Genomic DNA, 20,792 nt, shown 5'->3' on the forward strand with positions numbered 1-20,792 from the left:
CCCTTTTTACAGAGCTCCCAATTTGAAGAAAGCCTTAAGAAGGTGAAGACCTCAGTGGAGCAGCAACATACTGGCCAAGAGTTCACGGTCACTCTAGCCTCCCAGAGGCTTGGGACTGTCACAGGCCCTTCATTAATCTGGCCTAGCATAAATTATTCAAGCAAGGTAATAAGCATTACAAATACCAGCAAATGTTCAGAAGATTAGTGCATCACGCTCAAAACTGAGGGCGAGATGAAAGTCTCCCTTTCTTACAAAGTACCTTGTTAAGGCCTAAGTACAGCTTTGAGAGAACTAAAGGGTTAAACAACTCTGGAACAGCCTTAACAAGCCTCTCAGACAGCGGCTTACTGTCCCTCTTAAAAACCTCTCGCCAAAGGTGAAGCCACAAGGGCCAATCTTCCTGATCCTGCCACCGGGCCAGGTGTTGGATGGAATGTGGTGGAGGACATATTACTGAATGGAAGCTGTTCAATTTTCTGTTCATTAATTGAAGCAGAAGATCAATCGAATTCTCTTAAGAAGTAGCTCATCCAATTTTCCTACATACATTTTGTACTGGCAATCAAATATCCCAGGCGCAGAAACATAGGAACAGGAATCAGCTATTCAGCCCTTCAAACCTGTTCCGCCATTCAGTCGGATCCTGGCTGATCTGTACGGTAACTCCATTTACCAGGCTTGGTCCCACAACTCCCAATACCATGCCTAACAAAAATCAATCAATCTTAGTTTTGAACCAGAAAATGTGTCTCATCATACCCCATACACCTATAAGATTCAACCCCTGTTCATACCTCTGTTGAGTCAGCTGATCTTAGGTGGGACTTGGGCAGGGTAGCTACGATTGTTCTCAGCCAGATTAGCAAGGGGCAGGGGAAGGATGTGTTAAGAAATCAGATAGGTACCTGATTGCTACCCAGTGATACCCAACCCTGCTTGGAATGTGTCCATCGGGACAATCTGGTGAGAGAAGAACTGGTTTTGGTTTTTATGTCCCCCATTCTGAGGATGAAATGTCCGCCAACACTTCAAAGTCAAAACTCGTACTTCAACAGCAAAAGTATCAGAAGTTAGCTGGAGGGTTTCCTCTGGAATGGGATCCAGCAAGGAGTCAATGCTTTGAGGAGATGTGGGCAGAAAGTAAAAATTGAAGGAAGACTTGACATTTTTTAAAAAATAACAGGAGACAAGAACTGAAGAAAGACTTTGGTTCATTATCACTCTCAACAGTGCAGAACTGTTATTAAATCTCAGTTGAAACCCTGGAGAAATCCAGCTGTAATTCACTTTAACAGTGCCAGCCCTAATACCCGGCCTCTGTCATAATATGATTCCAGCTATACAGACTCACCACTCAAGGGAATAGCCAAGCACCAGGTGATGGGTCTGAATTGCAGAGTGATTCAAGAAATGCCACTATGCTTTGTCTTCACCTTCATATGATGAAGCCTACCCAGAAAAATTAAAACATGGAGATGACCCGTGATTGATCAGCAGGTAAAGCTGAGCCAAGATAATCTCTTGAATTAGTTCCCATCACCTAAGGGGCTCAGAGAGAAATTTCCCAGGATTTGTTTTATCCTGAAAATAGTCTGAGTTTTTGACCTGGATTTTCAACTCTCCCAGAAGGACATATGGTTTTGGGTGAAGTGGGTGGGGTGGAGAGGGGAGGATATACATTTTGATACATGAGGGTATCAAAGTAGTGCGGGAAAAGCTGGATGGATGAGTGAGTCTTTTCCTGTCTGTCATTGTTCACTTGTTTGTAACTAAGCCAGGCAGACCAGAACCTCCCAGGTCTGATTCGTTAGATGAGATGGCAATTAGAGCAACAACTGATCCCAGTGTCCTTGCCAGGGAGGAAGACAGAAAAGCAAACTCAGCCAGTGTCTCCCTCTCCTGTTGGCAGGCCTGCCAGGTATGCATGGACATCAGGTGAGGCCACAAACAGGCTGAGCTGTTAGTTCCCACCCTCCCACTGACACTGACCAAATAGGCTCACACAGGACGATTTAAATTAGCGTAGGCTATGCCCTCTGTGCAACTGTATAACATCAAATATGTGAGGGCAGGAGGGGAGGGGCATGAAATCCAAACCCCTCTCTTGTCATTTCTAACATTACCAGACCTATGTATAATCCAAGTTCAAATCACTCATTTTATGCTGACATAGAATTACAGATTTTAAAGCTCAGAGACAGGCCTTTCAGCCCATCTGGGCCATGCTAGTGTTCATGTTCCACATAAGCTTCCTCCCACCCCTCTTCATCTCACCCTATCAGCATAACCCATTTTTTCTGCCTCGTGTGTTTACCTAGCTTCCCCTCACATTTGTCACTATTTGTCACAAATACTCCTTGTGGTAGTGAGTTCCAGACTCTAATCACTCTAGGGATAAAGAAGCTCCTCCTAAATTCCCTATTGGATTTATCAGTTTTGGTCTCCCCATCAGTGGGAACAGTTTCTCTATGTCAACCCTATCAAAGCCCATTATATTTGTAAAGACCTCTTATCAGTCTCCCCTCAGCCTTCTGACGACCTGTCTGCACACAGACTCTATTTTTATCAGGTTTGTAACCTAAGTGTTTGCTTGCCAAGCACCACTTTCTGCAAAAGAAAATAACTAATAGTGTTCTTGTATAAATACAAACATTATAGATGCAATTTCATTTCTGACTATTAAAAATTGAGTATTTTGTTCTATGCAGAAATGCACTTGTATAAAATTTCCAAAAATCATACATCTATCTTTAAAAAAAAATGTTACTATTATTTTCATTCTTAAAATAAGGCTGCAGACCTATGCAATGATGTCACCATCCTCCTATTAAATTAATGATTAATGGCCAACACTGTGTAACGAGTGATGTGTTGCTATGGCACCGACACTACAGCTTGGTACCTAAAGGGTTACAATAAAGCAGCTTTTATTCATTTCTTTCCCCGCACCCCTGCCTTCAGTCACTGCTCCTAGGTTCACTCAAGGCCTCTGAAAGCGTCTTTAAGGTACTCGAGTGAGCTCAGCGCTCCCAACATAGCGGCAGCTTAGTGGCCGGTCTCAAGCCCAGAAGGGACCAAACTGACAAGCAAAAAAAAAAAACCAGGCGTCTCTTTCCATTTCTCCCCCCCCCCGACTAAATGCTGGTTGCAATCCACCCTGACTCTGGCTTACAGTTCCATCCCCCTCCATGTCCCCTCCCCTCCTCTCTCGCACTATCTCTGCTGCAATTTCTTGCCAGCTGCACAATATCGTAATATCTCCCAGCACCTCCCGCAGGCACCTGCTTTGAGAGAGAAGCAGCAGCGTACTGTAAATGATATTTGATTTCATTTTTTTCCTTGGGACCAGAAGGGAAGTGGGGGGGTGGGGGGGGAGAGGAGAATAATTCACTATCAGCTAAAGCGAGTAGCATTGGGGGAGTGGGCAATGATTTAACTGTTATTCTGAAATGAGAGAAAAGCAACATTCAGCTTTCCACCATAGAATATAAATGAATTGAGAGGAGAAAAAATATAAATGAAAAAGCTGGCAAGTCATCGGGAGCATACAGCATCATTAGGCACAGAAATTTTCACCTACTCATTGCAAACACATGCACAAACACAAATACGCGCACACACACACAGACAGACAGACAGACAGACACTCACAGTGCATGTGTCCCTCCTGCTCACCTGGATAACGGTGTCCTCTGTTCTAACTGAGTGATGGACTCTCCCAGAGGTACTGTTATTTAGCAGCCCTGCATCCTGGCATCTACTGAAAAGAAGCCCCATCTGCATGGCCTGTCAGGGAAACCATCGCAATAGACCAGTGCTTCTCTCTATGGCTATCAAGCAGCAAATTATCATATTTCATGTGTCGTCGCTCCGGCGTTGCTACGAGCTTATTGGCTGGCGCCTGGAGCAGGAAATGTCAATGGCAATACAACATCGGTCCTGGATGCTTCACAATGCAGCCGCGACAGACTGGGTTTAAGACTAGGCTCGCTGCAGGAGGAGTTCAGCTCCTGACCCCGTCTCTCTCTCTCTCACACACACACACACACACACACACACACAGCTGGAACAGAGGCTTGTATTGGAGCAGGCGTGTTTCCTGTTTCTTTTTCGCAGTAGCTTAAGAAAGAAAAAGGGGAGGACGTCACTTGGTTTGCACCCCTTAAGGGTGTCAGGAGATATGTGTCAAAGTTCAGCTCCCTCTTTTTTCAATAAGATGTGTATGTGTGTGAGAAAAGAGGAGGAGTCGCCGTGAGGAGAGAATGGGGCATTACCACCAGTCATTTATCAACAATTCGAAGCTTATCTAACACAGGGAAATCGGCCAGAGTCCAGAGAGACAGGTACACAACACACTGCATGCAACATGGAAACGGGCACAAACATTCCGTCTTGTTTATTCTCTTAACGGCGGCACGGAGAGAAAATGACAGTATTTCTTTGGATGCCAGGCAACAATCCTGTAGTGCCAAAAAAAAGTTATTTTAACTGCTGCATTTAACCCTTCTGCTTAAAGTTAAAGTATTTTTTCCCTCTCCTTTTTCACGTTCCTGTAAATTTGGGTGAAATAAACGAGCCCTCGCTGGCCCGAGACGGCTGCGCTTTGCAATTTCCTGCCAATTTCTTTGGATAACAATGTTTTACTGGGCTGTTCTGGAAGACACCACCTTCTGCGCAGGACCAGAGTCAAGTGTAGGTTACTGCCAGCATTCCAGAATTGTCCCAGAGTCTCCCGGGACTATCAAACATTAATCCCCAGCACCCTGCTGCTTGTGACACCAGGAGAAGGCACCACTTATATACTGTAACAAGCAGAAGCAGTAAGTTCCTCCTTACTGGGAAAGTTCTGATTGGATCAAAATGGGTCAGACTAAAAGTGGCTGTTGGGTTAGGAGGTGTTCTGTGAATAACTGCTTATAAAAGTACTTGCTAAGGTTTCCTCCATAGCCTTGCACCAGGGAATTTTCACAGAATCTTCTCGGTAAAAGGAATTGGGAGAAAAATATTGAAGGGCCATTCAAAAGTAATTTTTTTCATTTCCTTTGTGCTCAGAAAGAAAGATGCCAGTGCGTGAAGTCAGCCAGCGGGGAGAAATGGTTGCGCACCAGCTTCCTCGTGTGTCCTGACAGAACAAAACCTTCATCGAATGGCGGGGAAACCAAGATGACTGGAGGTTTCGTTCTGCTGCAGCCATCGCCCGCCAGAACAGCCGTTCCGATATTCCACATGGCACATCTTCCTCAGTCTGTTCTGTCGTTGAGGACTTGTTTGCCAGAGCCCAGTCAGGCTGAGTATTTCTAGGGTTCCAAAACAGGCCTTCCTAGCAACCAAAGCAGCCCAGCCAATAAGGGGCCGTGGCTTCTGTGGGGTGACAATCCGAGTCGCATTTCCACTCCGCTCCTAGTTACTTACCTTGAAATACAGCCGCACCACCTTTCTCGCCCGACCTTCCAACTCGGGCCAGGTGAGAAAGGTGCAGTGCAGCGGGTTCCCATAGCCTTGTGTCAAGGGCTGCTGAGTTGGAGGTAAGGAAGACACATCCTTCTTTTACAGCACTAGCTGCTGTAAAACAGGTCCAGTCACTTTGAGAAGCCAGGGACACGGTTAAATGTATAAGGTAAGCGGGTAGGATGGAGGGGTGGGATTGGTCGGGGGGATGGAGTTTGGTAGTCAGGGGTATGGGCTGGTGGTAGGCAGGGGGGTATGGTGGTCGGGGGTGGTCAGTGGGGAGGGTGGTTAGTGAGCGGGGCGGGGGCTAGTCAAATGTTCAGTGGGGAGGGCCAGATAGTTGATGAGGCTAGAGGGGGTGGGGAGGGCAGTCTGGGGGGAGGCTCAGGCGGGTAGAGCAGGCAGTCCGGGGGTGGAGGTTGGAATGTCGAGGTATTGTCGCATGGGGCGGGGAGGTAGTCAGGGTTCCTGTGGGGAGTGGGGGTGCCATGTGAGGCATCGGTGGGGGCGGGTGGAGATTAGTTGTGGGCAAGGGGTGTGGAGGGTGGGGGTTTGGGGTGGTCAGTACTATAGTTGCCCAGGGGTTTTAATTCTTCTAACTTTTTCAAGGTAACTATTCCTGTAAGACAGTTGGAATCTTGCAGTTTAAATCTGGGTTTTGGATGGTTCCCTGTTCAGGGAAATTGCCATGCAATCTTCGCATGAGCACTTCCATGTAAAAGCGCATCTTTGGGGCACCCCTCTGGGTACAATGCCCCGGAGATCATAGGTTATGGACCAAGGAACCCCACCATACTTCATCCTGTTTTGATCAAGCTTTTTTTATTCGTTGCCTAGGTTCCATGGCGAGGATGAGAGGGGTAGACTTTGGAACTTCTTTGTACACTTTCATTATTAGTTACAAAAGTATTTATTTATGGTGGGTGGGAGGGGGAGGTTGTTTGTCTGATGCAAATCTCCAAGAATATGATCAGCCAGAGTTGGCAACCCAAGTGAAATCCAGACTGGGTAAAAGTGGCAGAGTCCCCTGAAGGAAATTAGTGAACTAGCTGGGTCATTCCCATTGCCATTTTTATTTCCCTTGGCACCAGATTAGTTGAAGCTAATTGCGAGCTTAAATCCCACAATTTGCAGGGGTGGGACTTGAACTCGCAGCATCTGGGATACTGGTTCAGCAGCAAACTGCTGTGTTCTGCTGCAAGTGAGAATTTAGAATTTTGTACCAGCATTTACTCCATTTCCTGTCAGAAAGTGGAGTATTATCAAGGCGGCCCCGAATTAAGTGCTTGCGTATATGGCAATATCCTTGCCGTGGGAATGAAGACAAGTCCAATATGACAAATAAAAGAAATGTTATGTAGTTTTGCAAAAAAAAACACCTGGAAGTATCTGAAGGCATAAAGTTGCATTATAGCTTTGGGTGCCATCAGAAATGAACAAAAAACTGTCCTCTCCCAGATGTGTGTCTTTAACATTTCCTGTTCATATTTCAAATTTACAGTATTTTCAAAAATCTCTTTATGTAAGTTTATTCACCATGTGAATGAAGTGATGTCTGAAACAAGGCTTTAATAAGTGACTGTTAATTAATCACAATTAGAGTGTCAATAATGCAGCTTCCACTGAATTGGATGAATTTAGTCTTTTACAAAAAAGCAAAGTAAGTTAAAATGCATGCATTGCAATGAGTGTGGGAAATAAACCGGGCAATCTGGAAGCAATTATGCACTTGAAAAGGAAATATTTACAGATCAATGGGAAAGAGCAGGGGCGTGGGACTAATTGAATAACTTTTTCAATCATCTGATACAATGGGCTGAATGGTCTCCTTCTGTGCTGTTTGATTCTATGATTTTAGGGAAATTATAGACTTAGAATGAACAGGAACCTGGGTGCAATCTGGACAAGAATGGGAAATACATATCTTCAACTGTCTTCAGCTACCTTGATCCTAAACTCTGGAATACCCTCGCTAAACCTCTCGGCCTCTTTCCCCCTCTCCCCTTCTTTAAGGTGCTCTTTAAAATCTTTCTTTTGACTAAATTTTTGGTTACCTGTTCTAAAGTCTCCCCATGTGGCACAGGGTCAAATTTTGTTTGCTACCATTCCTGTGAAGTGCTGTGAGACATTTTTGGCTGGATTTTCGCCACCAAAGTGGATAGCTCGAGGCTGGAAATTTCCCAACTCAGCAGACCTGCCTCGATTTAAAGGGCCCTTGGAATCTCTCAATTTTCATTCTGGGAGACGGATGCAGGATGGATTCAGACCCGTGGACCTCGTAAGTAGATCCTATGCGGTCACAGGGCAGGAGAGTGCTGAGGCAGGTGCCAAGGCAGGCTGGTCAGAAGGTCCACCATAATTTTCTGGAATAGTTATAATAAAAACAGTTAGGCCCTCTAGTCCTCACTCCTCAGACCCCCTTACCACCCCCCCTCCCCCACTCCTCATGGTCCCTCATATACTCCATGCCAATTAATGCCCTCCATCCACTCTGTATGCCTCTTTGTACCCTACATGACAACTCAATGCCAGTTCATGCCCATTCACCCAGTGTGCACTATGTACATAACCAATGAGCCATATAATGACAATGGCAAGTGTAGGACTGCTGAGAATAAAACACCTATTCTGAAAAGCTCTTTGAAAAAAACTGTTGTTCCTACAACTTGATAAAAAGTCAATCAGATAGGCCATTAAAGTGTCAATAGCAGAGGCTTCAAACACTTCACACTTCTTAATCTTGTCCAAATTATCACTGAGACATTGACAAATAGATCAGGGAAAGAACAGCTTATAATAAACACTTAGAGATGTCAATCAAGCAAAGTCAACAATTCATTTATCAAAACAAAATCCCTGCTGAGCTTTTATTGGTTTGGGCTCTCAGCCAAGCATGCATAATGAGGACAGGTGGAAACTCAGCTGGCCCTGTGAATGGACACCGAAAGGACATGAATTGGCATTGAATTGGCCTGGAAGGTATGATGGACAATGGGAAGTGGCTGGGAAGAAAAAGTTGTCATTGAGTTGGCATGGAAGATATGAAGGACCCTGGGGAGCAGCTGGGGGCATGAGTTAGCATTGAGCTAACATGGAGAGTATGAGAGAGTATGGGAGTGGTTGGGGGGTATGACTTTGATTTGAGTTAGCGTGGAGAGTATGAGGGCCATGGTGGGTAGCTGAGGGGCATGGGTAAGACCTATTGTAAAGAGCAAAAATGGAGCAAATATAAGAAAAGAGATCATTCAGTATTCACCAAATTAATATTTGTGCAGTGGCAAGTGGACACATTTTGTCCATGTGTACAGTGTTTTTTATGCAACACACTGTATGACCATGTCTCATTTCTCCCTGCCCTGCCAAAATTTGTACTAGGCTACAACAGGTGACACTAAGTCTGACTGATGGTGCAGTGTCCTGCATACAACCACTTTGCAGCCCTTTGGTCCTTAAGGGTCGATAACCAGAAGTCATGGATTTAAAATAATTGGCAAAAGAATAGAGGGAAGATGAGGAGAAACTGTTTCAAACAGAGTTGTTAAGATCTGAAACATTCGATCTGGAAGGGAGGTGGAAACTGATTCCATAGGAACTTTCAAATTGGACATATATTTAAAGAGCACCAAATTTGCAGGGTTACTGGAGAAAGCTGGACTCTGGCACTAAATTGAATTTTCTTTCAAAGAGCCAGCACAAGCACAGGGCTGAATAGCCTCCTTCTGTGTTGTAAGATTCGATGATTCTATTTTGACTTTACCTTTCAAAAGGTTCCCGAATCCAGGTTATGGTTCACCACTCCTCTGAGGGGCCATGAACCATGAGTCATACAAACATGTGAATTAGGAGCAGGAGGAGGCTATTTGGCCTCTTGAGCTTGCTCTGCCATTCAGTATGATCATGGCTGATCGATTGTGGCCTCAACTCCACATTCCCACCGACCCCTGATAACCCTTGGCTCCCTTGTTAGTCTACCTCTGCCTTAAAAATATTCAAAGACGTTGCCTCCACCGGTCTCTGGGGAAGACAGTTCTAAAGACTCACGGCCCTTTGAGAGAAAAATTTTCTCCTCGCCTCTGTCTTAAATGGAAGACCCCTTATTGTTAAACTGCGTTCACTTGTTCTAATCTCTCCCACAGGAGGAAACATCCTTTCAGCACCCACTCTGTCAAGTCTCCTCGGGATCTTATATGTTTCGGTAAGGTCACCTCTCATTCTTCTAAACTCCAATGGATACAGGCTCATCCTGTTTAACCTTTCCTCATGGAATAACCCCCTCATGCCAGGTATCAGTCGAGCGAACCTTCCCGGAACTGCTTCTAATGCATGGGGAAGCTGGCCCAACTCCATAAAAATTGCGAGGGTGGGGGGAACGAGGAGATACCTACCACTGCAAGGAGCTAGCCAGGTCGGGAATGAGGGGTGCAGGCTCCCCACCCACACACTTATCCTGTGTCAGCGAAAATTGCTAGCATAGGAGATAGGGGTGGGAATATCCTGGATTGGAGTGCCAACTGCCATTTTTTAAATGGCTGTGGAATTGTCTGGACCCCGTGAAAATCCAGCCCTTTGCATTGTTAATGCCTTATATAAGTGTAAGTTGTGATATAGTTATGCAGATTAGAAAACTTAAATATCATTGCTCTTGTATCCTTATATCCAAATATATTTTTAAAATGCACGTATGCAACAACTGGGAATGTGCTGCACACAAGCAGCATTCCGTTTAAGCTGGATGCATGTGTGGCTGTGCAGCAACCTTAAAGTGACCGCACAGTGCAACAAACAGGTCACACACAGTGAAGAGAAAGTAGAGGGAACATTAGTCACAGCAAAGATCCCTGGACCTGCATTCCACCAATCCACCAACACCTCTTTTTCCTTGCTGCCTACATTTACCCATACTTTCTGTCTCTCGTCATTTCCCTATCCATACGGCTACAATCTCTTCAGTAGTTCATGTCTCTTTTTTTAACTACGTCTGTTATCTGGCAAGTTAATCAAACAACATATAGACAAACTCTGCCACATTCTCTTTATCAATGTTTTCTGCAAATTCTCAACATTCAATTAAGCTGGTTAAGTACAACCCATGCTGATTGTCCCCAGTCAGCCCATGGCCAGAGTCATTGAATAACTTTTGTACTTCAGCAAGGTCTCGGCTCTTAACCAGGCTATCAAGATTCAGATGATCTGGTCATTCATCTCATTGCTGCTTGTGTGATCTTGCTGTGTGCAAATTGTCTGTCCTGTTTCTTATCTTACATCAGTGACTATTCCTTCAGCGACAGACCTGTAATAACCAATATTTTACCTGGGTATCACACAGAATGCTCAGAACACTTTCTCTGCACACAAGCCACATTCAGAAGATTCAAATCTTTGAATATTACACACTGGGTGGTTTCCACATACCAAGGTTCAGAATCTCATTGGCCCATTTTGGTCTTTGACAAAATCTCTGCGACCACAATGGCACAAAAACTTAGGAAAGTTAAGCCGTTTGAGTCTCCAGGGTCAATATTTTTGACACCAAAACAAAAGGACTATTTGAAAATACATTTATGTTAAGAAAACTACGAATGAGGAACTAATCCATATTAATCCATTCTCCTCATTATGAAACCTAGTCATAGAAAGAATCATGAATGTTACACTGTTCGCTTTCCACAAACAGCAAAACTTGCTCATTTTGAAAGCTACGCATGCAATCGCTGACTCAGTGCCCGGAGGGTTAAAAGTGTGGGTTTCAGTTCACCGCACGGTTACCCAGAACATAGAAAACTCAACAACAGCACCAACTGAAGGAGATGAATTGCACATTTCACTTCAAAATGCTGCACAATCTAAAATTTGGTTGCATGTGGGATTACCCTAATGGTTAAACATTATAATCTTTCCAGAGTCACAAATTCCCCACACGCTCTCACCAGCACAAGGTTATCTGATCATCTTAATATTAAACACAAACTGCAAACTTTCATTTTTCAGTGTTATGCGATTCCAAAGTTAGCCACTGAAGTAAAATGTGCAGAGAGGGGAAAAAGTCTGAGGCTGTTTTTTTTTAGCTTTGCAACTACGCTGCTGCATTATGCAGTGGGTCTGATTCTGAAATATCCTCATGCAATGACAGACTCCTCTCTCCTGCAGCTCTGAGGGTTTGTGATGGTAAGTTTGCAGCAGTCTTAACCCAGCTCCTATTAAACATGGGCTAGGGTTATCAACTCCAATTGGACAAATTCCTGGAGATTTCAGCACATGATTTCTCCTCTCCAAACCCCCATTCCATTATCATTTGTTGCCTGACAGCTCCAAGCTTGCACTTCCCGTATCAAGTGTAAAGTGAAAAGACTTTGATATTTGATTGGAAGATTCTCGGTTGTCAATCAGTCAATTTTCCCCATCTCCAATGCTTTTATGACCAATAAACGGAAGTGTTCAAAAGAAATGGAAACAAAACACAATTTTATTGCATGCCCTATGATTTCCTCCCAGGTGTTAATCTCTGGAGTGCTGAGGACTTTAACCTCGAATTCCTGGAGACTCCAGGGCAATTCTGGAGAGTTGGCCAACCCTAGCAGGGGCCCACGAGATAAAGCTGCCATGAGTTGACATTCATTCAGAAGCCATTGGACATTGGATAGTGGATGTGAGAAGTTGTGAATGTCACACTGATACATAGTGAAGGGATGTGCTTCTGAGAGTAGGGTTAAGGCACATTGCAATCTCAGCAAGGAGTTGGCAGGGCATAACCTTTTTTTTTTGCTGTCAATCAAGGCTGACTTTTAAACCATTTAAGGAATCCCTAAACAATTTAGTCACCTGGTCATTGTTCTACTCCAGCCACAACAAAGCTACAGTAATGTGAGGCTGTTCCTGGAGAGGCCTTGTACTGCTCATCAGAAATCAAATCGACTAACTTGATCTCAAGCTGCAACATAGAGTTTTCATCATTGCAAAGCCAGAGGGGAGGCAATGACATAGTGGTATTGTCACTGGACTAATATTCCAGAGACCAAGGGTATTGCACTGGGGACCTGGGTTCAAATCCCACCATGGCAGATGGTGAAATTTGAATTCAATACAAATCTGGAATTAATGGTCTGATGATGACCGTGAAAACCGTTGCCAATTGTTGTAAAAACCCATCTGGTTCATTAATGCCCCTCTGGGGAAGGAAATCTGCTGTCCTTACCTGGTCTACCTGCATGTGACTCCAGACCCACAGTAATGCGGTCGACCCTTAGTGCCCTCTGATGGGCAATAAATGCCTGCATCCAATGAATAAAAAAAAATTCAACAATTTGCTTTAATGTAGGAACATGGTCCAAGGCATTTCACAGCAGTGTAATCAGACAAAAATTTACACTTGTTTAAAAGAGGAACCATTAGGACAAGTGACCAAAAGTTTGGTCAAAGAGGTCAGTTTGAAGCAATACAAGCGAAGAGAGAAGCAAAGAGGTTTGGGGAGGGAATTCCAGATCTTGGAGCCCAGAATGTTGAAGGCACAGCTGCCAACGGTGGGCAAAGAATGTGCAAAAGGCCAGAGTTGGAAGAGCCCATTGATCCTGGAGACTTCACATAAGCCTTATTCATGTTTAAGTTTTTGCAATACAGATGGAGATCAGCAAGCTTTATTGTTAGAGCACACTTGCTGGCGAAGGCACCTCCCAAGCTGTAAGAACACAAGAGTGAAAACTGAATACACAAATCATATGTTACATAAATTTTCCATTGGGCTCCCTAATAGTTCAGCTAGTAAATCCATCATCCAATGGCAGCGAACCCTACAGACAAAGAAGGTGCCAGATTTGATCCCAGTCTATACCAAGTGAGCTGAGGGCAAGAGCATCAGAGCAACAATTGTCTTCAGTGATGGAAAGCCACAAGAATTGGTGCTACCATGACATGGCAATACAAGGTCGCATCCTGGCACAAGCCAATTCCTTCGGGAAAGGAGTAAAAAAACTTGAATATCTTCAGGATGAAAAGGAAGAAATCATTTCATCGCACTAACAAAATGCTTCAAGATCTAATTCAGATTATTACTGAACCTTCTTTTTGTTGATTGTTGTCTATACAGCTTGAGCAGCAAGTGTGTCTACAACTGTTGAATTATCATCCTGTGTTCATTTCCTGTAGACCCAGACTATTACTGACAGGGCCTGATGAGAAGTCCGATACGTTATGGCAATGGTATGCTGCGAAGGCACTAACAGTTCCAAATCACATACATGTGGTATTGGTACAATGCAATGCTAGACCTGAGCAGCTCTTAAGTCACACATACTGTTGCTGCAGCATATTGCAAGGCCCCAGCCAGCTCAGCTTCTTGTACTAAATAGCTGCTATTCACCGGGTCCTTGGTCATTTTCATGAGACAATTGTGTCTCTCTTTCTGAGCAGGATTTCTTTGCACATTTAAAGCTGACAGTACTAAATTCAGAAAGCATTTATAGGTGGGAGAAACTTTTATGGTATTGTCCATTCATTAAGTACAATTTTGAGGCCACAAGCAGTGGCTTCTTGATGAATGATTGCACACGGTTCAAATCAATTATGATCACAAAATTAGAGCCAGGCCGTTCAGCAGCAAAATCAAGAGGCACTTTTTCACACAAAGGGTAGTGGATATTGGAACTATCTACCTAAAAGGCTGTGGATTCTGGGGGTCAATTTCAAGACTGAGATTGATATTTTTCTGGGTAAGGGTATCAAGAAATATGGAGCACAGGCAGGTCAAATAAAATTGAGTTGCTGCAGATCATGCAGCCATTATCTGACTGAATGGTGGAGCAGGCCTGAGGGCTGAATGGCCTGGTACTCTTCTTAACTGTTGTGCAACAAGGCACAACTTGAAAGGCAAGCTGTGGATCAGATATGTGATGTTAAAAACTTCCATGAATATTAAACTGAATAGAAAAAACCATAAAAGTTCAATGCTGAAATATGCAACAACTCTCAACACCCTCCTCCTTCTATCCCACAATTAAGAAATAATTGTAGGGGAAACATTTTATCAACATCTACTAACAGATATATTAAAGGCCTAAAAGTACCACCACACCTGTCTAAGAACAGTAAAAGTGACTGCTTATTCCATGGACATTCTAAAAGATTTTGTAGCACCATTAAGCTTTTGTGACAACCACTAAACTTAACAGTTGACAGGACTGTAAAGCTCTAGGGGTAGGAATTCAATTCAGTGCAATACTCTCTATTCCATGAAAAATACACCAAACGTTTGGCCAGTTAGTCCCCAGGTTCCCACTCACCTGACTACCCCCAAAAAAGGGTCAAAAAGTCTCAGCTGTACAGAGTCTACCTGCCACTTCCTGATCAATTCTACCCTGCAATGAGCAGGTAGCATGTGCAATCTATTGTGGGTGTTGGGCATAACTTGCAGAACACATAAGGAAACATTAGAGCTCTTTGTTCACCAAACAGTTTCACTTGTGCAAATTTCTTTAAGAGCTCCAAAATTCAAAGAACTGCATGGAACATGATTACAGAGATTTAAAAGGGATTAAAAATAGTGGAGATACAATGAAAGGTGTACCACACTCATGTGATACTGATCCCACTTCTTTCTCCCTTTATATTCATCAGTTTACTTCTTCCCATTTGCCCCTTGTTGCTTGAACTCTTGATACTCTTTTTGAGTAAACCTGTTTCCATCTGTTTCGGATGAAGTTACATTGTTTCATAGTTTTGCCATTGTGAGATTTGAACTCTTGATCTTTGGGTTATAAACCCAGTACCATAACCACTTGGCTATTTAGGCCAAGCTATAGTTTTGCCATTGTGAGATTTGAACTCTTGATCTTGGGGTTACAAACCCAGTACCATAACCACTTGGCTATTTAGGCCAAGCCCGTTAAGAAGATGTAACTCTTTCGAGTACAAAACCCGTTTCCATCTGTTTCGGATGAAGTTACATTGTTTCATAGTTTGCCATTGTGAGATTTGAACTCTTGATAATCTTTTAAATGAAAACCAAATCAACAAAATTGGGATAAATCAGGCACAGCCCTTGTTGCTTGAAGGATTGGAACTCCTACTGGGGCACAGCTTAATTCATATCAGCATGGGACATCATTCCAAGGATAGGAGCTATTACTAGGCCAAGCATTATGAGGGACATGGGTCCCTGTAATTCAACATTATCCACAACAAGCATTTGTATAGTGCCTTTAACATAAAGGAAAGACTTGCATTTATGACATTTGGACTTTTACCTGAAACCAGACAACAAGAGGTAACAGAATACGCATTTTTCCCTTTAAAACAATCAACACGAAAATAAAGCCCATCAAAATCTTGCATAAATAATCACTAATAACTATAGGGGCAGAAAGATCACATCAATGCAATTATGCGAACCCATCAATAGTCCACACATACAATGACTTTCATTTCAAGACTAGTTACCGGGGCAGGAAACAATGCGAGCCCATTAAAAACAACGAGACAACAATCACCTGGGGAAGCCCACCAAAATCAAACAAAGAACTAACCTTGATTCAGATTGAGATAAGAAATTTGAAAAAAAAGAACAGTATAACTGGGCCAGGAGATCTGAAGTGGGCAGTTTTGGCCAGGGACCCGGAAGGGTGAGCAGTTTTGAAACCAGGTTTTGGGCAGTAAGCAGTTTTGAAAGTGGAACAGGAGGCTGAAGCCGAGTTTAAGCAGGGAGCTGAGCCAAGCAGGGAGGAGATCTGGAGGTTTGCAGGCCTGCAGGCAACATCACGGCGAGTGGGAAAAGGGTGCAGGCTCAACCGAAGACAATGAGGCTGCAACCGCAGCCCTCCACGAAGATCAACCACCCACAACCGCACCCTCCAACCAACTGAAGAACCTTCGCAGATTCCACAGACCAGGACCACGTGGGGACGGCAGGCCCCAGAGGACACAAAGAGCATACCCCAAAACTGCAACCGGCTTACCTGGCTGGATTTCAAACTGTCAAGGAACCCTGGTTGGTGAGCATGAACCCTGACCTCTTCTAGTTCAATTTGGTTAGGTTTTGGGGGTGAGACAAGGGTAAGGGAATTAGTAGCTTGATTTTTCCCTCATTATGCCCCGTGTTCCCCATTCTTAACTAAGTGTACTTTGTAGGTCTGTATAATCTCAGTGTAATCCTAATGTTATAAATTCATTTGTGACTTCAATAAACTCAGTTTTTTTTCTTGCACCAAAACCAGTTGTCTGCTACACTTTGTCACAACCCCCAAATAAGTCCAAGGTCTAGAACCCAGGGAGTGGCAGCGATTCGAACCACTCAGAAGTCAGAGGTGAAAACACACCACCACCCCCTACACTTGCAAAAGTGAATTGGATAAATACTTTGAAAAGGAAAATCTTGCAGGGCTATTGGAAAGAGAAGAGGAAATGGCAATAATTCGATAGCTCTATCAAATAGCAGCATAGAAACGACAGGTCAAATGGCTTCCATCTATGGTGTATGATTTTAGCCACTGGTGCAAGCTCATAAACCATTCATCCACTCTCCACACAGATTATCCCTTGGGAGATGCAAAAAAAGCAAAAGAAAACAGTAGTCAATTCAGGAAAAACTCCGTGAAATTCCTCTAGCAAAACCAATGAAGCAGGGATGCCCACGATCATTACTATCAAAACTATCAACTTACTCTGAACTGGAATGGCCCACTTCTCCCAAGAACTTGTCAGGTTATCAAGTTCCAATTTGAAAGACTGTGTCATCTCCTTAATCACCACATGCTTCAGCACTTTTGTTTCACAAGGTGATGACTCTCTGAAAAGAAACCCTTCCTGGCAGTGCACTTAGCCCTTCCCCTGAGGATTTTATAGGCATGATCTCTGATCCCTCTGTCCATATCCATTTCAAATAACCTATATATCCAAACTCTATCCAATCCCTTTGTGATATAAAACCATTTCAGTAATAATCGGTTTGAAATTGAGGTCTCGAAAGTAATGAATTCCAAATCTTGAAGCCTATAATTGTTAAAGGGCCATTGACTCCAGTGGAAATCTGTATCCTCCTGTTTCTATATGTGTAGTATGATCATGCTGCAGATGACTTTTGGCCAGCCTTTTCAGCACCCTCTCAATATCCTTCACGATGTTTGTGGACAAATGTGGACACAGTGTTCTGAAGTGTGGACGTGTCAGAATCTTGACTAGTTTAAATATCATACTCTTTGAGTTTGTATTTCAATTGTGCTAGCCTTACAACTTAAAACCTTGGAGCCACACTTCCAAATTCTTGTGCAGCTTTAACAAGCAATCTGTGACGAGTCAAAGGTTTTGTTTTTGATATAACTGCAATGGATATCTTTGTATGGGACAGACATGCTTGCAATGCCTTAACCTCAAATGCATGATACTGCAATTTTCCACATTAAATGTCATGTAACACACATAGGCTCATGACCAACCTTGGCAAAATTGGCCTGCAACCAACTGATTTGGTTGGAATTATTAACCCGGCGTCCACTCTTGTATCACCTGAAAATTGAACCCTGATTATGTTTAAGCCCTCCTCTAGATCCTTTTAAGTCGTAATGCTAGCGCAGTTGAAATACAAACGCAAAGAGTATGATACTTAAACGAGATAAGATTCTGATTCCGCACTTGGGAGCATTGTGTCCATATTTAGTCCCCAAACATTGTGAAGGGTATTGAGAGGGTGCAGAAAAGTTTGATCAGAAAGGTCCTGTAAGGAAGGGCTTACAGAAGGGGATGGAGGTGAGATGGCAATGGAGCTAGAAGGGGGGGGGGGGGGGGGGGGGGGGGGGGGGGGGGGGGGGGGTGGGGGGGCTGGCGGTGGCACAAGTGGGGTTGAAGAAGGGAATTCCAGAGTATAGGGACTGGCAGCTGGAAGAAATTTGGGTGAAAGGGGGAATGGTGAGGTTGGGGCTGAGTGGGGATGCATAGAAGGCAAAGTCAGGGTAATAGGGAGTCAGCAGGAGGCTTATAGAAATGAGCTATGAAGCCAAGAAGGGATTTAAACATGAGGCTAAGATTTATGAATTTGAGGCTTTGGTGGGGGTGGGTGGGTGCGGATTGGGAGTCAATGTAGGTCAGTAAGGACAGCATTAATGGGTGACCAGGTCTTGATGTAGAATACAGGAAGTAGTGTTTTACATAAGCTGAAGGTTAAAACGAGTGGAGGATGCGAGTTTGGCCAGGAGAGATCTATTACTTCTATAACAATAGTTAAAACATTCCTAAAGTAATTCATTGTGCAAAGTGCTTTGAAATATTTCAAGCTGATAAGGAATTATATAAATGCAATAATGTTACAAGAAAAATTACAAACTTAATGAGGATTCCTGGATCAGGTGCAATATGAGTACCCTGCATGGGTTATTTTAAGGAGCATGATATGATTTGAGGCCGCAGAACTTTGTTGTGAAGCAGTTAGCTATAAAATACAGCTTAGTATTTATCATTTTTAAAAACTAATGTGTTCCCTTAATTCTAGACCAAACAATGTCATCTCAATATTGCCAAAGGATGAGCAGAAAAAAAAGTCTGAGATTGGAGACATGTCTGCAATAAGGCCACATTAAGGAGTCAGTTTGGACTACTACTGCATATAAATCTCTTGAAACCACTTGAAACCAATACTCGGTGGTTCAAATAGGCACAACAGTGTGGTTAGGTTACCAGACTAATAACGCAGTGAACACGAGTTCAAATGCCAAATGTGACTCCGTCCCACACCAGCATGGTTGACTCTTAAATGTCATCTGAAGTGGCCTTGCAAGCCCCTCTGTATCAATTCTGGATGGGGAATAATTGCCAGCCTTACTGGTGCACCCACATCCTGAGAAAGAATTTTAAAAGTGGTTAGTGGCATGCAAAGGAATCACAATCTGAGCCAGGCTGTCATAGGGAGATCAAAGGGGAAGCCCAGGCAATTCCCAAAGGAGAGAAAGGAAAGTTGGAAAGAAGAATTCATCCTGTGCTGTGTTAATTGTATATTAATCATGTTTAATTGTATGCCAGTGATGGGCATTAACTGGAGATTTGCTTGTGTTCCTAAAAATAGGAACCAACTGAACCTGTGGTTGTTGGATTAGGCGGTGCATGTTTGTAATATGTATCTCTGTAAATAAAAGCTTATAGAAGTATGTAAAGATTGGCTCCAGTTTCATCCTTCATCACCTGGTTTTCTAGAATTGAACATGCTGTGTAGTTAAATAGTAATATTGGCAACAGCTCAGAAGCACATTACCTGTCTGCCGATTGGGGAACAGAATATTTGTCCCATTTGCTAGCGAATTCCACTTCATTAATGGATATTTTTTTCACTTCACTCAGCTTCACGAAACCAACACTGACCACTTCATCTCTGAATAGTCATACGCTCCTTTGAATTGTATCATCCAGCACAGAAGGAGGCCATTCAACTTATCATGTTCTGTGCTGGCTCATTGAAAATGCTACCCAATTAGTCACGTTACCATGTCCGTTCCACATAACCCTTCAAATTTTTCCTTTTAAACTGTATGTCTAATTCCCTTTTGAACATTACTATTGGATCTGCTTCCACCATCCTTTCAGTGCATTCCAGATCTTAACAACTCACTGCATTAAAAAAACTCCTCCACACATGTTCTTTTGCCAATCACTTTAAATCTGTGTTCCCTGGTTACCAGAGGAAACAATCTCACCCTAGTTACTCCCATCAAAACACTTCATGATGTTGAGCACCTCTACGTAATTGTTCCTTAACCTTCTCCGATCTAAGTAGAGCAATCCCAGCTTTTCCAATTTCTCCACTAAGTATTATTTTCCAGTAGGACTGGGGCAGATAGCTGAATCCAAATGTCAGATTTGTTGTGCTCAGTAATTTTCATAAAAGACAGAATGCAACACTATCTTGTAGCTTCACCAATCTTTTTTTTGTCATAAAAATCATTATCAGGAGAAAATTTCAACTCCCGAGTAGATAGCAGGAAATGTTTAAAATAATGACTTATTTTAACCCTTCTAATACTGGTATGTTCACAAAAGTAGCAACTTCCCTTGGCTGGCTGACACTTTCAGCTCTTGCAGTGATACTAAAACGAACACTAATGCTACAGGATTTTTTTAAGAGCTATTCGGGCATCAGTTATTTTACTGAGCCTGAATTACCAAAATAAACATATAAAATAATGTTTTAATTTAACAAGATCACATAGTTTCACATGACAAAATACTTGCAGCACAGAAACAATCCATTGTGCCCAACAGGTCCATGCTGGTGTTTGTGTTCCACGTGGGACTCCACCCACTCTTCCTTATCTAACCCAACCAACCCTTGTTCCCACATTAGCCGTTGTGCACCTTTCTCTCATGATTTGAGT

General features: G+C 43.2%; 1 protein-coding gene and 1 long non-coding RNA gene across 2 annotated transcripts in view; one reads left to right on the plus strand and one right to left on the minus strand.

Annotated features, from left to right (window-relative positions):
- Nucleotides 1–3,810, minus strand: part of LOC121291157 (transcription factor HIVEP3) — a 370,482-nt gene extending 366,672 nt beyond the window's left edge. The window contains exon 1 of the mRNA XM_041212244.1: nt 3,679–3,810. The gene's annotated coding sequence lies outside the window, so the exon portion shown is untranslated. The remainder of the gene's footprint in view (nt 1–3,678) is intronic.
- Nucleotides 3,811–4,137: 327 nt separating this feature from the next.
- On the plus strand, nt 4,138–19,523 carry LOC121291159. Its single transcript, XR_005945976.1, has 4 exons — nt 4,138–4,346; nt 5,056–5,620; nt 9,588–9,646; nt 18,920–19,523. It is a non-coding gene; the product is annotated as an uncharacterized LOC121291159 (long non-coding RNA).
- The last annotated feature ends 1,269 nt before the right edge of the window (nt 19,524–20,792 follow it).

This window comes from Carcharodon carcharias, chromosome 19 (assembly GCF_017639515.1).
Source record: "Carcharodon carcharias isolate sCarCar2 chromosome 19, sCarCar2.pri, whole genome shotgun sequence".
Taxonomy (NCBI): domain Eukaryota; kingdom Metazoa; phylum Chordata; class Chondrichthyes; order Lamniformes; family Lamnidae; genus Carcharodon; species Carcharodon carcharias.